This window comes from Notolepis coatsorum (genome assembly GCF_963971535.1).
Source record: "Notolepis coatsorum genome assembly, chromosome: 5".
Classification (NCBI taxonomy): domain Eukaryota; kingdom Metazoa; phylum Chordata; class Actinopteri; order Aulopiformes; family Paralepididae; genus Notolepis; species Notolepis coatsorum.
In genome coordinates, this window is record NC_140169.1 from 148,110,507 (window position 1) to 148,128,832 (window position 18,326).

The window sequence follows — 18,326 nt, forward strand, 5'->3', positions numbered from 1 at the left end:
GAGAGAGAGAGAGAGAGACTTTATTCATGCTTAGATCAATAGTCTCTCTGTCTCTCCTCTCCTATCTAATTGCTCAGGCTGTATCTCAAGGTGATTTGGCTTCTTCTCTTTCCCTATCTGTCTTCCTCGCTCTTGTCTTTTTCTCTTCATGTGTGCATGTGTGGGTGCACCCTCTCTTTATGTGTGCATGTGTGGGTGCACCCTTCAACAAAGGAAGGGGGCATTGAGTTGGCTTAGTGACAGAACCATTATACTCCAAATGATCAGTTGTGTTAACCTGTGTGTGTGTGTTTATATTATATGACAGGCACTTGAAGCAAAGCTAACCAGCACATATAGAGGAGTAGGGCACAACCTATAGGAGAGGACCATAGTCCAGAGAAAATTGTGAGAGAGAGATAGTTTTTATAGTTGAAACTTATAAGTTCAGTCTAGTGCGTTCTAGTTCCTTATACTTAAGGAGAGGCAAATGTTGCTGGAGCATGAGCGTGCGCAGAAGAAGCTTGAGTATAAGCATGCTGCCTTGCAGGCGGGTGCTCTGCATTCAGAGTCTCGTTCCGGTTTTGATGTAGGCAAAAATATTAGGATGGTGCCTTTTTTTTTCAGAAGGATGTCGATAGGTATTTTCCCCTTTTTGAACGGGTGGCAACCACATTGAAGTGGCCTGATACAGCCTGGACACTGCTGCTGCAGTGTGTTCTTGTTTGTAGGGCGCAAGAAGCGTATACTGCTCTGTCCCTTGACCAAAGTGCTGACTATGAGCTTGTTAAGCTTCCATATTGAGGGCTTATGAGTTAGTCCCAGAGGCCTATCGTCAGCGTTTTAGATGTTATCGCAGGTCGGAGGGACAGTCATATGTTGAATTTGGAAAAGAGAAGGAGAACCTGTTTGACAGGTGGTGCACCTCTCAGAAAGCAGAGTCAAGAGAGCAGCTTAGACAGTTGATTCTCCTAGAGGAATTTAAAAGATGTGTTCCTGATACCGTTTCCACTCATCTAAACGAGCGTAGGGTATTGAAGATAGGCAACGCTGCTGTCTTCGCTGATGAGTTTGTGTTGACACACAAGTCTGTTTTTGTCGAGGACTACCGTGTTGAGTCCAGGGATAGGCGTCCTTTTCAGGGGGGCCGTTTCCCAAAACCTGTGTCTGCTGGTCAGTTAACTTCACCTCCTAGGCGGGGTGGTTCTGCTAGTGCATTCCCAGAAGGGATTATATGTTTCTACTGTAAAGAGCCTGGTCATATCGTTGCTGGGTGCCCGGTGCTTGAACAGAAAAATGTCAGAACGGTGGCTCTGGTAGAAACCATATGCAGAACACCTATGCCAACGTTAGAGGGTGATGGGGAAAGTATCAAACGTGTGGACAAAGAGCTCGAGGGTTCCTCAAGATTTATGATGGATGGATTTGTTTCCCTGACTAATGCACTAGAGTCCAAACAGGCTATAACAATTTGGAGAGATACCGGAGCTTTTCAGTCCCTCATTCTGGAGGGGATTTTGCCGTTTTCAGAAAAGTCTTCTTTGCATTCCGGTGTCGTTGTTCGTGGCTTTGGAGGTGGATTTGTGGATGCACCTTTGCATGAGGTCACACTCAATTCTCCCTTAGTATCAGGCAATGTTGTTGTGGGCGTATGTTCTCACATTCCCATAAGAGGGGTGTCCTTCATTCTAGGGAATGATTTGACTGGTGACAAAGTGTTGGCTACTCCAGTTGTAACTCCCATTCCTGTGGTTTCTGAGGTCCCTAATGAGCTGGCACATAAACATCCAGGAGTGTTCCCTGTGTGTGCTGTGACACGGGCAATATCAAAGGACAAAAGTGATGTTGTTGATACTTCGACTTGTGACATTACACTTAGTGACGCAATTCTTTGTTGGATTGAAAAGTGTACCTGTTGAGAATTTTGGAAAGCACACTGTGGATGTATCTCTGCATAATGATTCTCTTGATTGTGCCTTTGTGTCAGGCCCGGTGGTGAAACCAGAGTTTGACATGCGTGCCGGATATGCATGTGGCAGGAGATGATCTGGCAGCGCAGTGTCTCAGGTCTTCCCAGCCTGTACGGTGGCTGAGGCACAAACGAATTGGAGGATGAGTGTGGGAAGGATGCTATGAGAGATGCTGTTGATTCATGTGACACCGTTCTAGTTGAAGAAGCTACAAGGCCTGACTTAGGCTGCCAGCCTTCCCACAGTAGCTCTATTGTCCCTGATGTTTCACTTGTGGGGCAGGGATGGTCCCAGTATGTCAGTTGATGATTCTGACATTGATTCACGTGTCCACACTGACTCTCTGCCATGCACTAGGTGTGCTAGTCAACCTAGTTACCTGTGTCCTGTGGAGCAGGAGCCGCCTTCGCGACCTGGTCTGATGAGTGGCAACCATTTTGATCAGGACAATGTTATTTTGTGTGACGCCATTTTAGATGGTGTTCCAGACGCTTTTGTGACTGATGTATTGCCATGTTCCAGGGACGGTGGGGCTGTACCTGAGGCGGTGCATCCTACTCTGGATGTTCACGGTTTGCAGTATCCTGAACTGCCAGTGCCAGGTGGGATGGATATGGGCGCTGTGGTGGTATCAGAGATCTATGGTTTTTGTTTTTCTGTGTTCTGTCCTGTTGAGCGCAGTGAGCTTAGCTCTCAAATTGACTTTGGTTTGCAGTCTATTTTTGACAGGTCGGTATAGATGGAGGGGCCTGTTGAAATGGAGCTCATATATGATACAGTCTTGGTTTGTCGATGGGGTCCTAGGTCTTGCGCCTCAGTGGAGGAGGCGCCTGCCCCACTCCAGCCATGTACCACAGTGGCGGAACCTTTTGTGAGGTCTAGCTTGCCCGAGAGTCGGGACAGGGTTGTTTTTTGTTTTACACAGCATTGGCGAATGTTCCACAGTGGGGAGCATGCGACACGGTTGGTGGTCGTGTTCGACAGGGGCCGGCCCGTTATCGCTGTTGTGGTGGTGGCCCTGGCAACTAATGGGTCACACTATTTTTTGTTTATGGATTTGATGTGTAGTGGTTGCCTCTTGGGCAACCATTTTGGTGGGGGAGGTGTTATGTACCATGAGCTTCATCACTCCTGTGTCACTGGGCATGCAGGTGATGGCTGCTAATTAGCTAATTGCTGCTGATTGGTTACCTGCTGGCATGTTAAAACCAGTCCCTGAGACACACATGCACTCTGACTGTGGTTAGAGGAGTGTGTGGAAACAGAGAGTTGTCACGTTCTCCCATTCTTTGTTCTTTAGTTTGTATCAGTATTTCATTGTTAGAGTAGTCTTTTGGGTTGAGCCAGGGTCGTAACAATGATCCTACCCTTTCTGCTGTTGTCATAGAAAATTATTTTCTAGACAGACATAAACTACTGGCCTTCAATAAATTACTGTCTTGGCTATCATCTCACTCGCCACGTAACATTTGCTTCTTTGCTGGCTTTCTGGAGGAGATTTTGTTGCATCGATACTAGTCCTTTCTTCATTTGTGTAGCTAATGTCATCCTCTCATCTCCCTGAAACTTTGCACACTGCTCTGCATGTTTGGTTGAATAACGGCGCTATAGCGGGTTATTCCTTTAGAATGACAATTTTCTCTTTGCAGATGAGGCATGTGGCATTTCCATTGAACTAATAATGACAAACATAATAATCCATCACCCACTTCTCCTGGAACCGTCTGTGCTTTTTGTCAGTTTTTATTTTGGCTTTTGAAAGAGACATCTTGGTCTGTCGATGTGCAATAAAGAACTAACGAGAGACAATGAAAGATAACGTCAGCGTGCCAAGTGTTTCCCCCCCACTCTGTTGTTATCTGCTAGCCAAATAGAACACAGACGGCATACGATGAGTGGTTGTTCATAATTACTCATTTGCATACTGGTTGTGTGGAAATGGAATAATAATAATAATAATAATAATAATAATAATAATAATAATAATAATAATAATAATAATAATAATAATAATAATAATAATAATAATACGTTGTTGTTTAGTTAGACATTATGCATACATACATAAGAATACATACACATTTTGGGGCAGCAGTGGCCTAATGGTTAGAGAAGCGGGTTTGTGACCGGAAGGTCGTCGGTTCGATCCCCGAGACCAGCAGGAAAAATCTGCCGCTGAAGTGCCCTTGAGCAAGGCACTTAACCCCCAACTGCTCCAGTGGAGTTGCTCAGTGGCCAACAGTGTCAGACTGTGGTTGTACTGGGCGGCTCCCAGGTGTCAGACTGTGGTTGTACTGGGCAGCTCCCAGGTGTCAGACTGTGGTTGTACTGGGCAGCTCCCAGGTGGCAGACTGTGGTTGTACTGGGCAGCTCCCAGGTGTCAGACTGTGGTTGTACTGGGCAGCTCCCAGGTGTCAGACTGTGGTTGTACTGGGCAGCTCCCAGGTGTCAGACTGTGGTTGTACTGGGCGGCTCCCAGGTGTCAGACTGTGGTTGTACTGGGCGGCTCCCAGGTGTCAGACTGTGGTTGTACTGGGCAGCTCCCAGGTGTCAGACTGTGGTTGTACTGGGCAGCTCCCAGGTGTCAGACTGTGGTTGTACTGGGCGGCTCCCAGGTGTCAGACTGTGGTTGTACTGGGCGGCTCCCAGGTGTCAGACTGTGGTTGTACTGGGCGGCTCCCAGGTGTCAGACTGTGGTTGTACTGGGCAGCTCCCAGGTGTCAGACTGTGGTTGTACTGGGCAGCTCCCAGGTGTCAGACTGTGGTTGTACTGGGCAGCTCCCAGGTGTCAGACTGTGGTTGTACTGGGCGGCTCCCAGGTGTCAGACTGTGGTTGTACTGGGCAGCTCCCAGGTGTCAGACTGTGGTTGTACTGGGCAGCTCCCGAGTGTCAGACTGTGGTTGTACTGGGCAGCTCCCAGGTGTGAATGGAACTGTGTGAATGTGAAGCAGGGCGTTCCTGAAAAAGAGCATCTGTGCTCAGCGAACCTCCCTGGGTAAATAAACGTAAACAAAGGAAAAAAACACATTAATTGACTATTTGACAAAAAATGGATGCATAGCGGTGAACAATGCTCCATGTCTCTTGGTAGAGCACCATTAGAAGGCCTAGGTTGGCACTGGGGGTGGATGATTTAATGGGCCTTTCTCCTGGCCTGCTGTTCGTAGAATGAGGCTAGGCCTCTGAGGGGGCACTTTTAAAAGTATTATAGTTCATAGTATATTCACTATGTTTTAGAGGCGGTTTTTGTTTTTTTATTTGTTAACCAGCAGATGGATAAACACATAATTATCTCTATGAAGGAACTCGGGAGGGTGTGTATGAGATTTTCCTTTTGGACACTAAAAGGTTTTTTGGATGTTTTTTTTATGTTACCACATGATGTTACATCGGCCTGGGGGCAGCCCAGGGGGGGGGGGGCAGCCCAGGGGGGGGGGGGGGGCAGCCCAGGGGGGGGGGCAGCCCAGGGGGAAAACAGACAAACAGAAAGACAGGAACAATACGAAAACAGAAAAAGTACATGCAGGTCAACCAAGCAGACAGAGAACGGACGGACATAATACACCAGTCATACTACAACACAAAACTAGCTCATGGATTTTTTAATGGTGGAAATGTGGGTTTTGAGCATGGCCTTAAAGGTCCATAGAGTGCTTGCAGATGAGTTTAGTGGGAGTTTGTTCCAGAGGGTCGGTGCTGTGAATGCGACGGCCCGGTTTCCCTTCGTCACCAGTCTTGTGGGCGACTTTACGGCATATTTGACTGTTTGATCTCACGGATCTGGAGCCGGCTGATTGGACCAGGGGTTCCTTTATAATAGATTATAAATAAATATAAAAATAAGGATACATTCCTTTATCCTTTATAATAAGTATTACAAATATATAATAATCATTATGAATATTTCTTTCCTGTTGTACCGAACTCGTACCGAAACGTGACCCCAAAACCGAGGTGCCTAACGAACCGTGTTGTCTGTGTACCGTTACACCCTACACCCACACCTCATCTGTGTACCGTTACACCCTACACCCACACCTCATCTCTGTGTACCGTTACACCCTACACCCACACCTCATCTGTGTACCGTTACACCCTACACCCACACCTCATCTCTGTGTACCGTTACACCCTACACCCACACCTCATCTGTGTACCGTTACACCCTACACCCACACCTCATCTTCTGTGTACGTTACACCCTACACCCACACCTCATCTCTGTGTACGTTACACCCTACACCCACACCTCATCTGTGTACCGTTACACCCTACACCCACACCTCATCTCTGTGTACCGTTACACCCTACACCCACACCTCATCTCTGTGTACCGTTACACCCTACACCCACACCTCATCTGTGTGTACGTTACACCCTACACCCACACCTCATCTCTGTGTACCGTTACACCCTACACCCACACCTCATCTCTGTGTACCGTTACACCCTACACCCACACCTCATCTCTGTGTACGTTACACCCTACACCCACACCTCATCTCTGTGTACGTTACACCCTACACCCACACCTCATCTCTGTGTATGTTACACCCTACACCCACACCTCATCTCTGTGTACGTTACACCCTACACCCACACCTCATCTCTGTGTACGTTACACCCTACACCCACACCTCATCTCTCTGTACCGTTACACCCTACACCCACACCTCATCTGTGTGTACCGTTACACCCACACCTCATCTCTGTGTACCGTTACACCCTACACCCACACCTCATCTCTGTGTACGTTACACCCTACACCCACACCTCATCTCTCTGTACCGTTACACCCTACACCCACACCTCATCTCTGTGTACGTTACACCCTACACCCACACCTCATCTCTGTGTACGTTACACCCTACACCCACACCTCATCTCTGTGTACGTTACACCCTACACCCACACCTCATCTGTGTGTACCGTTACACCCACACCTCATCTCTGTGTACCGTTACACCCTACACCCACACCTCATCTCTGTGTACCGTTACACCCTACACCCACACCTCATCTCTGTGTACGTTACACCCTACACCCACACCTCATCTCTGTGTACGTTACACCCTACACCCACACCTCATCTCTGTGTACGTTACACCCTACACCCACACCTCATCTCTGTGTACGTTACACCCTACACCCACACCTCATCTCTGTGTACGTTACACCCTACACCCACACCTCATCTCTGTGTACGTTACACCCTACACCCACACCTCATCTCTGTGTACGTTACACCCTACACCCACACCTCATCTCTGTGTACGTTACACCCTACACCCACACCTCATCTCTGTGTACGTTACACCCTACACCCACACCTCATCTGTGTGTACCGTTACACCCACACCTCATCTCTGTGTACCGTTACACCCTACACCCACACCTCATCTCTGTGTACGTTACACCCTACACCCACACCTCATCTCTGTGTACGTTACACCCACACCTCATCTGTGTGTACCGTTACACCCACACCTCATCTCTGTGTACCGTTACACCCTACACCCACACCTCATCTCTGTGTACCGTTACACCCTACACCCACACCTCATCTCTGTGTACCGTTACACCCTACACCCACACCTCATCTCTGTGTACCGTTACACCCTACACCCACACCTCATCTCTGTACCGTTACACCCACACCTCATCTCTGTGTACCGTTACACCCACACCTCATCTCTGTGTACCGTTACACCCTACACCCACACCTCATCTCTGTGTACCGTTACACCCTACACCCACACCTCATCTCTGTACCGTTACACCCTACACCCACACCTCATCTCTGTGTACGTTACACCCTACACCCACACCTCATCTCTGTGTACCGTTACACCCACACCTCATCTCTGTGTACGTTACACCCTACACCCACACCTCATCTCTGTGTACGTTACACCCTACACCCACACCTCATCTCTGTGTACCGTTACACCCTACACCCACACCTCATCTCTGTGTACCGTTACACCCTACACCCACACCTCATCTCTGTGTACCGTTACACCCTACACCCACACCTCATCTCTGTGTACGTTACACCCTACACCCACACCTCATCTCTGTGTACGTTACACCCTACACCCACACCTCATCTCTGTGTACCGTTACCCCCTACACCCACATCTCATCTCTGTGTACCGTTACACCCTACACCCACACCTCATCTCTGTGTACGTTACACCCTACACCCACACCTCATCTCTGTGTACCGTTACACCCTACACCCACACCTCATCTCTGTGTACCGTTACACCCACACCTCATCTCTGTGTACCGTTACACCCTACACCCACACCTCATCTCTGTGTACCGTTACACCCGACACCCACACCTCATCTCTGTGTACGTTACACCCTACACCCACACCTCATCTGTGTGTACCGTTACACCCACACCTCATCTCTGTGTACCGTTACACCCACACCTCATCTCTGTGTACCGTTACACCCTACACCCACACCTCATCTCTGTGTACCGTTACACCCTACACCCACACCTCATCTCTGTGTACCGTTACACCCTACACCCACACCTCATCTCTGTGTACCGTTACACCCTACACCCACACCTCATCTCTGTGTACGTTACACCCTACACCCACACCTCATCTCTGTGTACCGTTACACCCTACACCCACACCTCATCTCTGTGTACCGTTACACCCTACACCCACACCTCATCTCTGTGTACGTTACACCCTACACCCACACCTCATCTCTGTGTACCGTTACACCCTACACCCACACCTCATCTCTGTGTACGTTACACCCTACACCCACACCTCATCTGTGTACCGTTACACCCTACACCCACACCTCATCTGTGTACCGTTACACCTACACCCACACCTCATCTCTGTGTACCGTTACACCCTACACCCACACCTCATCTCTGTGTACCGTTACACCCACACCTCATCTCTGTGTACGTTACACCCTACACCCACACCTCATCTCTGTGTACCGTTACACCCTACACCCACACCTCATCTCTGTGTACCGTTACACCCTACACCCACACCTCATCTCTGTGTACCGTTACACCCTACACCCACACCTCATCTCTGTGTACCCCTACACCCACACCTCATCTCTGTGTACCGTTACACCCTACACCCACACCTCATCTGTGTGTACCGTTACACCCTACACCCACACCTCATCTCTGTGTACCGTTACACCCTACACCCACACCTCATCTCTGTGTACCGTTACACCCTACACCCACACCTCATCTGTGTGTACCGTTACACCCTACACCCACACCTCATCTCTGTGTACCGTTACACCCTACACCCACACCTCATCTCTGTGTACGTTACACCCTACACCCACACCTCATCTGTGTACCGTTACACCCTACACCCACACCTCATCTCTGTGTATGTTACACCCTACACCCACACCTCATCTCTGTGTACCGTTACACCCTACACCCACACCTCATCTCTGTGTACGTTACACCCTACACCCACACCTCATCTGTGTACCGTTACACCCTACACCCACACCTCATCTCTGTGTATGTTACACCCTACACCCACACCTCATCTCTGTGTACCGTTACACCCTACACCTACACCTCATCTCTGTGTACCGTTACACCCTACACCCACACCTCATCTCTGTGTACGTTACACCCACACCTCATCTGTGTGTACCGTTACACCCTACACCCACACCTCATCTCTGTGTACCGTTACACCCTACACCCACACCTCATCTCTGTGTACCGTTACACCCTACACCCACACCTCATCTCTGTGTACCGTTACACCCTACACCCACACCTCATCTCTGTGTACCGTTACACCCTACACCCACACCTCATCTCTGTGTACCGTTACACCCTACACCCACACCTCATCTCTGTGTACCGTTACCCCCTACACCCACACCTCATCTATGTGTACGTTACACCCTACACCCACACCTCATCTCTGTGTACGTTACACCCTACACCCACACCTCATCTCTGTGTACGTTACACCCTACACCCACACCTCATCTCTGTGTACGTTACACCCTACACCCACACCTCATCTCTGTGTACCGTTACCCCCTACACCCACACCTCATCTCTGTGTACGTTACACCCTACACCCACACCTCATCTCTGTGTACCGTTACACCCTACACCCACACCTCATCTCTGTGTACGTTACACCCACACCTCATCTGTGTGTACGTTACACCCTACACCCACACCTCATCTCTGTGTACCGTTACACCCTACACCCACACCTCATCTCTGTGTACCGTTACACCCTACACCCACACCTCATCTCTGTGTACCGTTACACCCTACACCCACACCTCATCTGTGTACCGTTACACCCACACCTCATCTTTGTGTACGTTACACCCTACACCCACACCTCATCTCTGTGTACGTTACACCCTACACCCACACCTCATCTCTGTGTACCGTTACACCCTACACCCACACCTCATCTCTGTGTACCGTTACACCCTACACCCACACCTCATCTCTGTGTACGTTACACCCTACACCCACACCTCATCTCTGTGTACCGTTACACCCTACACCCACACCTCATCTGTGTACGTTACACCCTACACCCACACCTCATCTCTGTGTACGTTACACCCTACACCCACACCTCATCTCTGTGTACCGTTACACCCTACACCCACACCTCATCTCTGTGTACGTTACACCCTACACCCACACCTCATCTCTGTGTACCGTTACACCCTACACCCACACCTCATCTCTGTGTACCGTTACACCCTACACCCACACCTCATCTCTGTGTACGTTACACCCGACACCCACACCTCATCTGTGTACCGTTACACCCTACACCCACACCTCATCTCTGTGTACGTTACACCCTACACCCACACCTCATCTGTGTGTACCGTTACACCCACACCTCATCTCTGTACGTTACACCCTACACCCACACCTCATCTCTGTGTACCGTTACACCCTACACCCACACCTCATCTCTGTGTACCGTTACACCCTACACCCACACCTCATCTCTGTGTACCCCTACACCCACACCTCATCTCTGTGTACCGTTACACCCTACACCCACACCTCATCTGTGTGTACCGTTACACCCTACACCCACACCTCATCTCTGTGTACCGTTACACCCTACACCCACACCTCATCTCTGTGTACCGTTACACCCTACACCCACACCTCATCTGTGTGTACCGTTACACCCTACACCCACACCTCATCTCTGTGTACCGTTACACCCTACACCCACACCTCATCTCTGTGTACGTTACACCCTACACCCACACCTCATCTGTGTACCGTTACACCCTACACCCACACCTCATCTCTGTGTACGTTACACCCACACCTCATCTGTGTGTACCGTTACACCCTACACCCACACCTCATCTGTGTGTACGTTACACCCTACACCCACACCTCATCTATGTGTACGTTACACCCTACACCCACACCTCATCTCTGTGTACGTTACACCCTACACCCACACCTCATCTCTGTGTACGTTACACCCTACACCCACACCTCATCTCTGTGTACCGTTACACCCTACACCCACACCTCATCTCTGTGTACCGTTACCCCCTACACCCACACCTCATCTCTGTGTACGTTACACCCTACACCCACACCTCATCTCTGTGTACCGTTACACCCTACACCCACACCTCATCTGTGTGTACGTTACACCCTACACCCACACCTCATCTCTGTGTACCGTTACACCCTACACCCACACCTCATCTCTGTGTACCGTTACACCCTACACCCACACCTCATCTCTGTGTACCGTTACACCCTACACCCACACCTCATCTCTGTGTACCGTTACACCCTACACCCACACTTCATCTCTGTGTACCGTTACACCCACACCTCATCTCTGTGTACGTTACACCCTACACCCACACCTCATCTCTGTGTACGTTACACCCTACACCCACACCTCATCTCTGTGTACCGTTACACCCTACACCCACACCTCATCTCTGTGTACGTTACACCCTACACCCACACCTCATCTCTGTGTACCGTTACACCCTACACCCACACCTCATCTGTGTACGTTACACCCTACACCCACACCTCATCTCTGTGTACGTTACACCCTACACCCACACCTCATCTCTGTGTACCGTTACACCCTACACCCACACCTCATCTCTGTGTACCCCTACACCCCTACACCCACACCTCATCTCTGTGTACGTTACACCCTACACCCACACCTCATCTCTGTACCGTTACACCCTACACCCACACCTCATCTGTGTGTACCGTTACACCCTACACCCACACCTCATCTCTGTGTACCGTTACACCCTACACCCACACCTCATCTGTGTACGTTACACCCTACACCCACACCTCATCTCTGTACGTTACACCCTACACCCACACCTCATCTCTGTGTACCGTTACACCCTACACCCACACCTCATCTCTGTGTACCGTTACACCCTACACCCACACCTCATCTCTGTGTACGTTACACCCTACACCCACACCTCATCTCTGTGTACGTTACACCCTACACCCACACCTCATCTCTGTGTACCGTTACACCCTACACCCACACCTCATCTCTGTGTACCGTTACACCCTACACCCACACCTCATCTCTGTGTACCGTTACACCCTACACCCACACCTCATCTCTGTGTACCGTTACACCCTACACCCACACCTCATCTCTGTGTACCGTTACACCATACACCCACACCTCATCTCTGTGTACCGTTACACCCTACACCCACACCTCATCTCTGTGTACCGTTACACCCTACACCCACACCTCATCTCTGTGTACCGTTACACCCTACACCCACACCTCATCTCTGTGTACCGTTACACCCTACACCCACACCTCATCTCTGTGTACCGTTACACCCTACACCCACACCTCATCTCTGTGTACCGTTACACCCTACACCCACACCTCATCTCTGTGTACCGTTACACCCTACACCCACACCTCATCTCTGTGTACCGTTACACCCTACACCCACACCTCATCTCTGTGTACCGTTACACCCTACACCCACACCTCATCTCTGTGTACCGTTACACCCTACACCCACACCTCATCTCTGTGTACCGTTACACCCTACACCCACACCTCATCTCTGTGTACCGTTACACCCTACACCCACACCTCATCTCTGTGTACCGTTACACCCTACACCCACACCTCATCTCTGTGTACCGTTACACCATACACCCACACCTCATCTCTGTGTACCGTTACACCCTACACCCACACCTCATCTCTGTGTACCGTTACACCATACACCCACACCTCATCTCTGTGTACCGTTACACCCTACACCCACACCTCATCTCTGTGTACCGTTACACCATACACCCACACCTCATCTCTGTGTACCGTTACACCCTACACCCACACCTCATCTCTGTACCCCTACACCCACACCTCATCTCTGTGTACGTTACCCCCTACACCCACACCTCATCTCTGTGTACCGTTACACCCTACACCCACACCTCATCTCTGTGTACCGTTACACCCTACACCCACACCTCATCTCTGTGTACGTTACACCCTACACCCACACCGCATCTCTGTGTACCGTTACACCCTACACCCACACCTCATCTCTGTGTACGTTACACCCTACACCCACACCTCATCTCTGTGTACCGTTACACCCTACACCCACACCTCATCTCTGTGTACCGTTACACCCTACACCCACACCTCATCTCTGTGTACGTTACACCCTACACCCACACCTCATCTCTGTGTACCGTTACACCCTACACCCACACCTCATCTCTGTGTACCGTTACACCCTACACCCACACCTCATCTCTGTACCGTTACACCCTACACCCACACCTCATCTCTGTGTACCGTTACACCCTACACCCACACCTCATCTCTGTGTACCGTTACACCCTACACCCACACCTCATCTCTGTGTACCGTTACACCCTACACCCACACATTTTGTACTTTAGGTTGTACTTTAGTTTGTATATTGTATATTTAGTTTGGACTTTATTATTTAGACTTTTTTACTGTATGAATGAAGCACATTCTCAGGGGGCTCATAGTCATACAGAACCAAGCATTTCACTGTAATGTACTTTATACGTGACAAATAAAACAACTTGAACTTGTCACAATATGTAGTGTCTGTGTGTGAGAGTGGCTATGTCTGTGTTTCTGTGACTGTGTGTGTGTGTGTGTGTGTGTGTGTGTGTGTGTGTGTGTGTGTGTGTGTGTCCGCGCACAGTGCTTATCACTGTCTTAACCATTGTGCCAAAGAGTCGTGCTCCTCTCTACGACAGAAGGGGAAATAATCATCACCGCGGGCACCCGGCAGCACCTGCTATCGATTGGTTACCCACGCTGTTCATCAACACGTGGCTGCGTATTGATTGGCCTGCCTTTGCTACCCGTATATAGGTGGATAGCTATGGATCGGTTGCTCTCTCCGGCAGAATTCTATTGATCAGCCTCACATGCTGGCTGATCAAACCCTGTCTGGGTGGTGAACGCAGTGGAAATGGGTAATGATTAGATAGGAATTGGAAGTGATTAGCAGTTTTGGCATGTTCCATTCCTCAATCAGGGCAAATTGGAGACATTGGACCGCTACACTGTTTTTTTTTTTTTATACATTTTTTTTATTATTACTTACATGAAACAAGACAACACATTAATCACAATCGCAATACACATAACTTCACAGGAAAATAACAAAAACAATAATAATACAGAATATAACAATTTATAAATTATAAAGACAAAAAGAAAAGAAAACAGAGTTCAACCTTTTTAAATTTTAAATTCAAAATTCCAGGGGTACTATCTAATAAATGACCAAATTGTGAAGAACTAGCTAAACAGCTGCCCCCCAATAAAATACCTAGTTAAATTCAAGACATCACAAAAGACAAGACAGACAATACATTTCCTCCTCCCCCTCCCACGAGACCGCCGGGATCCCCCGAACACGCACCTCACCCCCGCTCAGCCGCACACGGCGGTCCTGACCTTCTCAGCTGCTGCGAACCATAGGTCAATCCCAGCCTGTCCCACCCCAATCACCCACGCCGTGGATATCTCCAGATAAATCACATCCAATAGAGTTAGGGACCAGTTAATCACTGTGAGCTTCTCAGGCTCCTTCCATCTCAATGCTATTAGCTTCTTCGCTGCTGTGACGCCCGCTAGGACAACCCTTTTCAGTTGTACGGACGCGGGTAGTGTTGTTATATCGTTCAGGAGTAGCGTAACAGCTGTGAATGGGATAGTTAAGCCACACAGATCTGAAAGTTTGTCCGTTATTGACCTCCAGAAGCGGGCCACTGGTGGGCAATCCCAATACATATGCATATAAGTGCCAGTGGCCTTTTGAGAGCACAAAGTGCACCGAGAGTCGGTTATCAGTCCCATAGCAAATAGCTTCCTAGGTGTAAGATAGGTCCTATGAATATAATTAAAATTAATTTGCTGGTGATTGGGGTTGCGGGAAGATAATGCCACATTTGCCCAAACATCATCCCAGTCAAACTCGGGGTCCAACTCCGGGATATCCACACGCCAGATTGTATCCAATGATACATTTTTATATGTGGATTGAATTAAGAGCGTATAAAAGTCTGAGACAAACCCTCTGGAGGTCGTCCTGTCCACTATGAGCTCGCCGGGAAGATCATAAAATTCTCTTAAGTCCTGAAACGCACGGAGGCCGTTCTTATCATAAATATCCTCCAGAGTATGAACCCCCCTCCTTTGCCATTGAGGAATATTAACCGGCTTGTGCCCAACAAGTAATTGCTGGTTATTAAAAATTGGAGAGTCCAGGTGCCATGGGCATTTAACCCCACACGACCTCTGTACATTACGCCACGTTTGGATCACGTGCGTTATGATCGGTCCATACCTCAGCCGGCATTTCGAAATAGGGACAGTGGAGTACACCACATCCTGCAATCTTAGCGGTGAGACCGCCGCCGCTTCCAAGGAGCGCCAAGATACAGCATCCACAGGGTCTAGCCAGCACATCAGAGGTCTCAGTGAAAAGGACCAGAAATAAAGCTTAAAATCAGGGATTGCGAGGCCCCCATCTTGTTTCCTACATTGAGTAGTAGCTCTTTTGATTCTCGGGCGTTTGTTATTCCAGAAAAACGTAGATACCATCGATTGTACCTTGCGCCAGTGGTCTATTGGAGAGGGCAGGGGGAGCATTGAGCTAACAAAATCTATCCTAGGCAGGACATTCATTTTGATTATGGAAGCTCGGGCTTGTAAGGAGTTAGGAAGGGACGACCATCTGTCTAGATCCTGGCGTATTTTATCATAAGTACCCGTGAAGTTGTACTTAGTAGTTTGACTCAGTTGGGGCTTTTTTGAACAAGTGGTTTATATGACTTTTTCCTAGCAGCCATTTTGACTTGTCATAGTAGCACAGTGGTGTAGTGGTTAACACTGTCGCCTCACAGCAAGAAGGTCCCGGATTCTATTCCCGCTGGGGGGCCAGGTTTCCGCGATGCCAGTTACCCAGGTGGGGTATCTCCCAGGCCTTTCTGTGTGGAGTTTGCATGTTCTCCCCCTGTGCTCGCAAGGGTCCCCCCCCCCCCTCATAAGAGAAGCCCAATGGAAAAACATGCAAAAACAACAGATCGCTAATGCAAAGCACTTGGATGGTCCCCGGGCGCGGCTCACGCCACAGCCCTCGTCTGCTCCCGGCTGCCCTTGGGGGGGGGTGGGTTAAGCGCAGAGGAGTATCGCATCGGCGATCCTACAAAAACAATGTATGTGTTCCGGTGTGTGTGTGCTAACCGCTAACATTGAGGATAATTGCATGCCAATTAAAGACCTCTGCGACAGGTCCTGCATTATATTATTATTATTATTATTATTATTATTATTATTATTATTATTATTATTATTATTATTATTATTATTATTATAGATGGGTAAACAGATATGTAACCAAACCATAGATACAGAATAATGAATATTCTATATATATTGTATTTGTGGTTAGGAAATGCAGTCAGCAATATGGGGTGTCTAGACATTGTTGTCTGTGGCTACGTTTGTACTGCATTTAAAATGTACATGTACTATGTAGTTTGTCAAATTGTTATTTGTGGTCATGTTTTGTATCGCTTGTCTGTCTGAGACCAAGGACCACAATGGGAATAAGGCTTGACTTTTTTGTGTAGCATCATTGACGTTTTTCTGGAATCTTGTATTTTTTAAATGTCAAATCAAATCACGGGAGGCAGGAATGTCCTTTGAGTTGTATTATGAACTAAATGTAGATAGTACTATTGTACTATTTACCAATACTAGTGTGGTAGTGTGGTTCTAAATGAGGAGGAAACAAGATACAGAAATGTTACATTATTTAGGCTATAGACCAGTGGTTCCCAAAGTCGGGGTCGCGACCCAAAGGTGGGCCGCGAGCAGCCACGGGAGGGCCGCGAGATGATTAAAAAATAAATAAAAATCTATATTTTATTTATTTTTGTCAAGCCACTGAACTTAGAAGCAGGCCAGGACAGTGTTTCTAGTTGTATTCTAAAATGTGACTATATGGTTTTATATTAACTTAATAAATAAACAAAAATGAAAACTCTACTTATTTCAACGAACATTTCAAACTAAATAACAGATTATGCACATAAAACGCTGAAAACAACCGAAGCAACAATAGTATTTTAATGAGGCTATTATTATTATCATTATTATTTTGCAACAAGTTAGCCCTCTCATAAATAGCACATATAAATGAATAACTAACTTGAACTAACTTAATAGGATTGAAGTGATATTTGGCTTAAAAAATTGGTCACCTGGCAAAAAAAAAAAAAAAGCCTCTCGATGTGCATTGGGCCGCGGCTCTCTGACGCCTTATTTTCTGGGTCCCGGCCTGAAAAGTTTGGGAACCCCTGCTATAGACCACTGCAACACTTCTGGTATTTTGAAATCATGGGAGAGAGAGTGGGGGGAGAAAATGAATGAATGTGGATGAGAGCCTTGACATTAAGTGGTTGTAGCTACAGCTGTGGGGGTTCTGGAGACATGATCCAATAGACTTTTATATGCCTGAGTCTCCTGAACACGGAGAGACCAATTCCAAGTTGATCGGTACTCTCGGCTGAGCTATAGTCACTTTTCCGCACCTACTCCCGAACTACGCAATGCGCAGATTGCCCACAGAGTGTAGGTTAATCAATCTGCACATGCGTATTTCGGGAGTAGGTGTGAAAAAGCCACTATAGCTCGGCTGAGAAAGTGCTGATCGACTTGGGACTGGTCTCTCCGTGTTCAGGAGACTCAGGCGTATACAAGTCTATTGGATCATGTCTCCAGAACC

General features: G+C 48.3%; 1 protein-coding gene across 1 annotated transcript in view; it reads left to right on the plus strand.

Annotated features, from left to right (window-relative positions):
• LOC311228417 (NBAS subunit of NRZ tethering complex-like) overlaps positions 1-18,326 on the plus strand; it is a gene marked incomplete at its 3' end in the record, with an annotated part of 401,827 nt that overhangs the window by 230,886 nt on the left and 152,615 nt on the right.